The sequence below is a fragment of the Phoenix dactylifera genome, chromosome 11, assembly GCF_009389715.1.
Source record: "Phoenix dactylifera cultivar Barhee BC4 chromosome 11, palm_55x_up_171113_PBpolish2nd_filt_p, whole genome shotgun sequence".
Classification (NCBI taxonomy): Eukaryota; Viridiplantae; Streptophyta; class Magnoliopsida; order Arecales; family Arecaceae; genus Phoenix; species Phoenix dactylifera.
Genome location: NC_052402.1, coordinates 26,790,320 through 26,798,876, shown reverse-complemented (window position 1 = coordinate 26,798,876; position 8,557 = coordinate 26,790,320). Strand labels below are relative to the sequence as shown.

At 36.3% G+C, this 8,557-nt stretch overlaps 1 long non-coding RNA gene across 2 annotated transcripts; it reads left to right on the top strand.

The window, feature by feature from the left end:
* The first annotated feature begins 4,381 nt into the window (after nt 1–4,381).
* On the top strand, nt 4,382–8,507 carry LOC113461098. 2 transcript variants are annotated; one of them, XR_003383134.2, is made up of 5 exons: nt 4,382–4,606; nt 5,394–5,542; nt 5,701–5,860; nt 7,256–7,341; nt 7,471–8,507. It is a non-coding gene; the product is annotated as an uncharacterized LOC113461098 (long non-coding RNA). The 2 variants fall into 2 exon arrangements; XR_005514113.1 differs by having other exon boundaries at nt 4,389–5,542.
* The last annotated feature ends 50 nt before the right edge of the window (nt 8,508–8,557 follow it).

The window sequence follows — 8,557 nt, the reverse complement described above, 5'->3', positions numbered from 1 at the left end:
CGGGCTGTCAGGGCAGTCGATTGTTAGGATTATCAGTCCTTATCGACACGTATTGATTGTTATCCTCGGCTAATGCTCATCAGCTGATAGGCTCCTCGGTCAGGGCTGACGTCCTCCACCTCGGTTGATTGATTGTTCGGTTGGGGCCAGAGTTGTTGGCTTTGGTTCATGTCCAAGGTCAAGGAGAAAGGTTTGGTTGGAGGTTGAGGCATCCACTATTTACCCCAACAGACCCCTGAATCAATTAAATGAACAATTAACATCATCTCAAGCTCAACCCCAGCCTAGTATAAGGGAGAAGAGTGCAAGCCTTTAGAAATGGCTGAATTTGTGAACAAGATGGAGGGAGTAGTTGAACTTATTTGACCTGGGCATGAGGTTTTATTTTTTTTTGACAACAAATTCAGTACAGCAATGTGGTTTTGGGCATTCAAAACCACATTCATGTGCCCATAATAAGAAATCAAATTTCTTAATAACAACAGAAATCTCCTTCTCTTCACCTATAAATATGTCGGCAATTGCAACATAATTTGATATAGTTGAGTTTTTGCTAAGTTCTCCACAAGATTACATCAATTATTTTCTTAGTTTTAAATATGCAAGGACATGCTGGCTCAATCTCCCCAAAGGTTGGGATTTCTAAGTTGATCAAGAAAGAATGCCGAGTTCAAGAAGCGATATGTCAAACATGCACAATTACGATTCTGCATTCTCATAACAAAGCGTCATGCTATATAGTCTATACGAGGGCCATGCTACAAGTAGAAGGATGCAGGGGTAGATTTTTAGACTATTGGTCTCTCCGGCATCATAAAATCAGTAGTTTGGCCTAAACACCTTTCACCTTGTTTTGTATTTAGATGAACAAGGTGATGAAATTGGTAGTGCTATCCAACAAGTATAGGCACATGACTTTGACCAACAACAACCCCAGGAACTCCTCCTAACCAAGGGAGACCATGAGGACCTGAATGCAACATTTCATGAAAACTATTTCTGTATCAGAAGAGCTTTGCAGTAGAAAAAAAACAAACATCTGTTTACCTACATGGACATGATGATCCTATGCATCACCACATCATTGCTTTCTTATCATCAACATGCAAATAAGCAAAAGCAGCCCATTACAGAATCCCTTCAACCACCTACTACGCATTCATTTCAGGCAAACACAATAAATGATGATGATGATAATATCATTATATTTTTGTTTCTATTATGCTTCCTTTTTTTTTTTTTGGTAGAACACCGTTCCTTTTTCATGGCATCCTGTTTTTAATAGATATATAGATTTGTCATTACTTATAGCAAGCAAGCATTTTGGGATCACTAGATGCTTATTATTTGAATATAGTTTTTTTCTTAAACATTCAGCTATTTTGATCCCATATTTGCACTTCATTTTAATGGGGTTTTCAACTTGAGAGAGGAAGATAGAGATTGTCCAACACAACCCCAGAAACTCCTTCTAACTAAGGGAGACCATGAAGACTTGAATGCAACTTTTCGCAAAAACAAAGTTCCAAATACCTACATGGACAACGTGATCCTTTGCATTGCTGCATCATTACTTTCTTGATCCCATATTTGGACTTCATTTTAATAGGGTTTTCAACTCGAGAGAGGAACATAGAGTTGGTCCATGACCTTAGCAGCAACATTTTCTTTCAAAGGATGCTTCTTGGAAACAAGAAGTGAATGCGTCATAAGAAGAATTTCTTCGTAGTGGCGGTATCAACGTTCATCAAGCCAATCCAAACTAGATAGTTCAGCCTGGCAGAGTTCAAGAGCAAAAATATCAAAAGAATTGAGCTTAACATGGACTATCTAAAACACACATAAAACGACTGGTTTGAATGCTTCTAAATTAAAATATATCATTGTATTTTTTATACCACTTGTTGCATAATTGCAAGATATCAATAATTTCTGGTTTTGGTCTCATAGCATTTTCAGATATTGTAGGCCTTGCTTAACATTCTGAATTTTGTATTTAGATTTTCCATGCTGACTTTAAATCAATACAAACTTCAGTTCTATTGGAAGGATGCACTCTAACCATCGTAAAAAGCCTAGGTGACCCCAAGCAATGGACCTAGTTTATTACCCACATGATTGACTAGGCATCGAGGAGGTAACCCATCCAACAGTGTTATTTCTGATGAGCTTCTTTTATTGTCCATCTTGCTGGAGGTGAGAACTAAGGTCTAGGGTTTTGAATGAAACATTTAAAGTTTGTTTGTTTTATTTTACCTTGGAGTCCAATTTGATGCGTCTCCCTCTCTCTTTTGCATTTATGCATCACTCATAAAATGAATTTACAATATTATAAATAGTATTCATATGAACATTATTTTTTATATAATACTAAATACAAGCATAAACATGTGCATGTTGACACTTCCCAAGCACACATAATCGACATGTGTGTGACTATTTTATACAAAAATGTATATCTATATGTATGTAAAATATTATGCCTATTCCATGCATTTAGATATATGTGCATGTGATGGTTTAGTCAAAGGTCACCGACATATCCTGAGACTCACCCATGATAGCAATTGTCTCAGAACTCTTCCCCATCATATGTATATATTAAAGCTAGAACGCTATTGATACTATTTTTGCCCAAGTATTATCAAAGAAAATTCAGTGGTTGTTGTCAAAATGAGGTCCATACATTTAATCATAATTTGTAATGTCTAAATTCTCTAGAAACCAAAAATCATGTGGTTGCTTATGCATCAAGTGAACAAAAAATGGATGGCTCAATATAGTTGGTAAAATAAGGCACCTTATAGGTCATGTAACTTGAGAATCCAAACCGTTTATCTTGATATACACATTTTAAAATATATGTTATCAAAATTTTATTGATTTAGATAATTTTGAACCATGGATGAAATTAAATTATGCTGTCATATCGTTAAAATTTTGATATGATGCATACACATCATGCATACACGCAAAAGACCTCTAGAACATGATGTATGGTTTCTAAGCAATTTAGACATAGCTTATGATCAATGATGTGGATTTTTATTTAATAAGAGATATTATATTTTTTTTGTCAATAGCATTGGGCGCCAAATATCGTTGACCATACCCTAGCTTCACTATAGAAAATCATATGTGTCGGCATAAAAGGGAAACCCCCAATTTACAAGGCTCCCACCACTGCAATGTTTAGAGAGGGTTAAGTGTATGCAACCTTAGCCTATGGAGAGACTATTTTAATATTTTGAACCTATAATACTCATATCACAATTAAGCAACCTTACCTTTGCACCAAGACTACCCTCTATATGTTAGCATGATTTCAAAAAACTATACTATATCTCTAAGTTCTTATAATCACAACAACTCTCTCCACCCACCTTCAGCCCCTCCCCTCTTGGCACCAGAATTTTAGTTTGTCCTCAAAATTATGATGGCCATGTCATACCCCTGTTATGAAAATTTACAATGGTTTAGTGATGTTAACCCTTGGAACTCCTAACCAAGGGAGACCAGGTGTGAATGCAACATTTCACAAAAACCATATCTGTATCAGGAAAGCTTTGCAATAGAAATAAAGTAAAGTTCCATTTACCTACATGGATAGCATGATCCTATGCATCACCATATCATTGCTTTCTTATCAATAATATGCAAGAAGGCAAAAACAACAGCTTAATCAAAGAACTAGAGGCCCACCTAGGGGGCACATTAGGGAACCCCTTCAACCACTTTCTACATTCATTTCAAACAAAAACAATAAATAAGGAAGATATTGTCATTATATTTTTGTTTCCATATATATTTTCTTTTTAACCATTCCTTTTTCAATGGAATCTTGTTTTTATTCATTATATTTTTGTTTACATTTATACTTCATTTTTCACCGTTCCTTCTTCAATGGCATCCTATTTTTATTAGGCACAAAGATTTGTCATTGCTTGTAACAATCGAGCTCTTTGGTACCACAAGATGCCGATAATTTCAATTTTATTTTTTTAAAATATTCAACCATATTTATCCCATATTTGGACTTTATTTTAAATGGGGTTTTCAACTTTGAAAGAAGAAGATAGGGTTTGTCCATGACCTCACTGGTAACATTTTCTCTCAAAGAGTGCCTTTAAGGGGAACAAGAAATAAATCCATTATAAAAAGATATTTCTTGGTAGCGGTGGCATCAGCATTCGCTAAACCAACTTGAACTGAATGGTTCAACCCATACCGAACCGAATGGTTCAACCCATATTGAATCGAACTAACATAAATTCAGGATAATTCGGTTTATAAAATATCCCCCTCCCTTCCCCCCGATAGTTCAAATCTTCGAGAGCCTTCAAGAGGATTCTCTCACTTTCTCGTTCTCTCTCTCCTCCCTCTTTAACCCTATGACACCAACCGACATCATCGCCCTCGAGATAAGCCTCCCCCACTCTCTCTCTCCCCTCCCTTCCTTCAAATCGGCTAGATTGAGAGCGGAAAAGAGTGCCGGAGTGGGAAACGAGGGAGCGAGAGCATAGAGGGAGAGGATTAAGTAGTCAAATGCTCATATCTCCATTGAGTTAAACAAAAAAAAGACCACAAGATCGGGTCCACGACTCTGGTGATCTCCTTCTCCCTTCCCTCTCCCCCCCTCAGATGTTCTCTTCCCCTCCCAATCTTGCTTGATCTAGAGAATCATTCCCAAACAAGCCCTAAATTGGGAAATTATTTTATTTTTATAAATTTCAAAGTCTCTAATATAATTAAAAATTATGATCGTTAAAAGCAGAAATTGTGCACATCTTTGCTTCTATATTAACAAGATTTGTTTCTTCAGAAGATATCCATACCAGCCCTCATATGTACAAAGTGTATATTCTGGCTTAGATCACAAATACAAGATTGCTCCCCAAGTTGAAACTTGGGATCATAATATTTTAAACCAAAGAAAAGTTACTGACACAAACATGCGTATCTGTGCATATGTGTATGCCCAAACATGTATATTGGAGATGTACAAATTGGGATGTGTTCAAAACCTCCACCCTATCTTTCCTTAAATGTACAAGGGAAAAGGGTTAAAGTCTCTTCTGTGCAGCATGTTGTCATTGGAATTGTCTATGGAAATGCGATGTTCATTCTTTTTCATTTCCAATAATGCTTTGGAAAGTCCTATTTTGTGGTAATTACACTTCCTGAATGTATTCTTTCGAACAAGAGAGCTATTTCAGTTGGAAACCTTCTCAACCTCTTTTTCTGGATTTGCTTGTGGAGTAAAATCTGGTACTTCGACGTCATATTCGTAGAAAATTTTGTTACTTGCTGACACTTAGAGAACAAATGTAGAGCATCTTACATTTTCATTTTCTTGGCTTGGTTACACAATTTGTCCCTTCCTGTGTTTGCAGTTCATGCCCAATAAGGGTCGAGCAATGCGTTGGAATGAGAAAGTTTTCATATATCCAAGAGGCGATGAGGTTAAGAACAAAGACAGTAGGACATTATTAATGTTCGCACACAAGAAATCCGTCATCCTCTGAATTTCCCAGGGGAACCGGTCTCTCTCTCTCTCTCTCTCTCTCTCTCTCTCTCTCTCTCGTGCTTGCTTGCTAACTTACTCTCCACCTCTTCCATGCAAATGCAGAGGGTTTACGTGCATGTTCTGGCAAATGTGATTCCTTTTTTCACTTCTTTTCTAACATGGATTTCAAACAGGTGATACCCCCAAGAGACTGATCTTAGAAGGATGGGGCCTCAAAAGTGGACAGCGAGGTGCTATAGAATGGAACTCCCAAAGATAATGGAGCTTCAATTCCCAAAGATGCACCTTCTGTGAACTGTGATGATGGGCAACATCAGCCCCAGGCCTTCCCTGGTTAGTTTCTGAAACTCATACAAGCTGTGCCCTTAGGCTATCCTCGCTTCGCTGTAACCTCAAAAAAACAAAAGCAATGTTTCTTTCTTTTTGATATTTTGAATGTTTCGGGCTAAGACGTGCCATTTAATTTTTAAAAGTTTGGTCATTTACTGCAATCTTGCTATCGACATTTGTACTTGACTTAAAATTGTGTTAGTCATTCTTAAGATTGTGTAACGCAATGTTTCTGAATCGGCATATTGTTAAAGCTTTTATATAGTCAAATTTTTTAGTCTTAAGATTATGTAAAACAACTAATTTGAATTGGCATATGGTGTGCAAAGCTTCTACATAATCAAATTTAGTGCTTCCATTGTTGATTGAGTAGATTATCTTCTCCATCCTCCTGGTGCTTCCCATATTTTACTGTTTATTCTGTCATTCATAAGGCTCCACTGTGCTATCCTGGGAGTGTGCTTATCTAAACCAATCTTAAATGTACTAGGAACATCAGTGCATTGCTCGAATTTATCTCATTAAATGCTAACATTTGTTGTTTCCTCTCGTTAAACAAGCAAATTGACTTATGTCCTATACATTACTAGAAGCAAAATAACCCTTTCATAGACAGAGACAGATGCATGATTATATTTGTTTTCATTTTTTATTAATAAGGAATATTGTGTTGATTCTTCTATGACTGGAAATCCATGAGGCCTAAAATATGCAAGAATTTTAGTTTTATTGGAAGTTTAGGCTGCATTAAGCTAGAATAGTTAATTGGTAACTTTTAGTACGGTTTTATCATAGATCTCTATACAACACTCCATGATGTATCCATTATACAATAGACTCGTCATTTCCCTCCTCAAGGGCCTGTTTGGGAACAATCCGCTGGTTGGGAAATTGTTTTATTTTTATAAATTACAAAGCGTTTAATATAATTTACTATTATTGTCATTAAAAGCAGAAACTGTGTACATATTTGCTTCTATATTGTCAAGTCTTGTTTCTTCAGAAGGTATATGTTCAAAGTGTACATAATGATTAGACCTCAAAAACAATGAGTTGTTTCTTAAATTGGAAATTGGGATCATAATAGTTTGAACAAATAAAAAGGAGCCTACAAAATTCAAATACCACATTTGTCATCATTTATATGTATAACTGATGAAATTTTCAACAAAAAGGAGCTTACAATTCCTGAATATATTCTTTCCAACAGAGAACTGTTTCAGTTCGAAATTTTCTCACACTTTTTGCTGGATTTTGCTTGTGGAGTAAAATCTGGCACTTCAGCGTCATATTTGTAGAATTTTTTGTTACTTTTTGACGCATAGAGAATGCACGTGGAGCAGTTTATATTTTTATTTTCTTGACTTCGTAACAATTTTTCTTTTCCTGCATTCGCAGTTCGTGCCCAAGAAAGTTGGAACACCGCGTAGAGATGAGATGATTTTTATGTCACCAACTGGTGAAGAGATTAAAAACAAGAACCGGTCTCTCTCTCTCTCTCTGCTTGCTAACTTATCCTTCATCTCTTCCATGCATATGCACAAGCTTTGCATGCATGTTCTTGCAAATGTGGTTCCTTTCTTCACATCTTTTCTGACATGGGTTTTAAACAGGTGATACCCCCAAGCGCTCAGCAAGAATTAGTAGGGAAAAGACAAAGGCAACAGAGACCCCTCAAGGCGAAAAGCCAAAAAAAAAGAGAGAAAATCAAGCTCAAAGAAAGGAGGAAAGAAAAACAAGGATAATAATGCTGTGGATGAAGCTCCGGCAACAGAGGATGCAACCGTAGATGCTACATGTGCATATGATGAAAAAAATGAAAGAAGCCAATTAATAGAAAAGCAGTGTTCGAGGAAGGTGAGAAGGAAGTGAAATCTAAAATAGAAAAATCAGTTGATGCTGAAATACTTATCAATATTCTTTCTAGCCAATTAATTGCCTGTTTGTCAGTCATTGATGGTAGGGTAACATGCCTGTTAAGAAGACATCTGGATTAAAATCTTGTTGGTGCACACAGTATGGATACGAGATTTTCAGTTGCCGTTTTATTATTGCTAGAGATTGAATGGAGTTCGTATATCAAATAGTGATCAGCATTTTTCTGAAGTAATATGTTCTGTCCAGAATTAAACATGCCACTGCCTGCTTGATGATGCCTGCCTTATTTAAACCCAAACGGAATATAGTTCATTCCTAATAAATAAGCTGTTTGGACTGATGGAGCAGCTGTGACATAAGAAAAGGAAACGACATGTTTACTTTCCTCTAGCAACCAGGTCTAAGAGAAATTCTGGATTTATTTGAAAAGAGCAATCTGTAAGGAAAGGAATGGTCTCTTATTAGAGAAATGGAAGAATGCAGGAGGAAGAAGAAAAATTTACTTAAGAGGCTATTTTTTTCAGGTCTTTTGATGTGCACACTTAATAAGAGAGTCTGCATTATTCTACTAAACGATGGATTGCTCTCTTTATTTATTTATCCATACTGAGTTTCAGGTATCTAATTTGAGGTTCTTTCTGTTTGTGTGAACCAACTGCAATGCAGTCATATTTCTGCCAACTAGATTTGTTAAACATGCTCCCTTCAATGGAAGAATGAAGACTTAAGAGTACACAAGGCGATCTTTCCTGTAAGACATTTATTAGAAAGGCCTCCATGTAAAAATATTATACATTCTCCAGTTATACTCAACAAGATAAC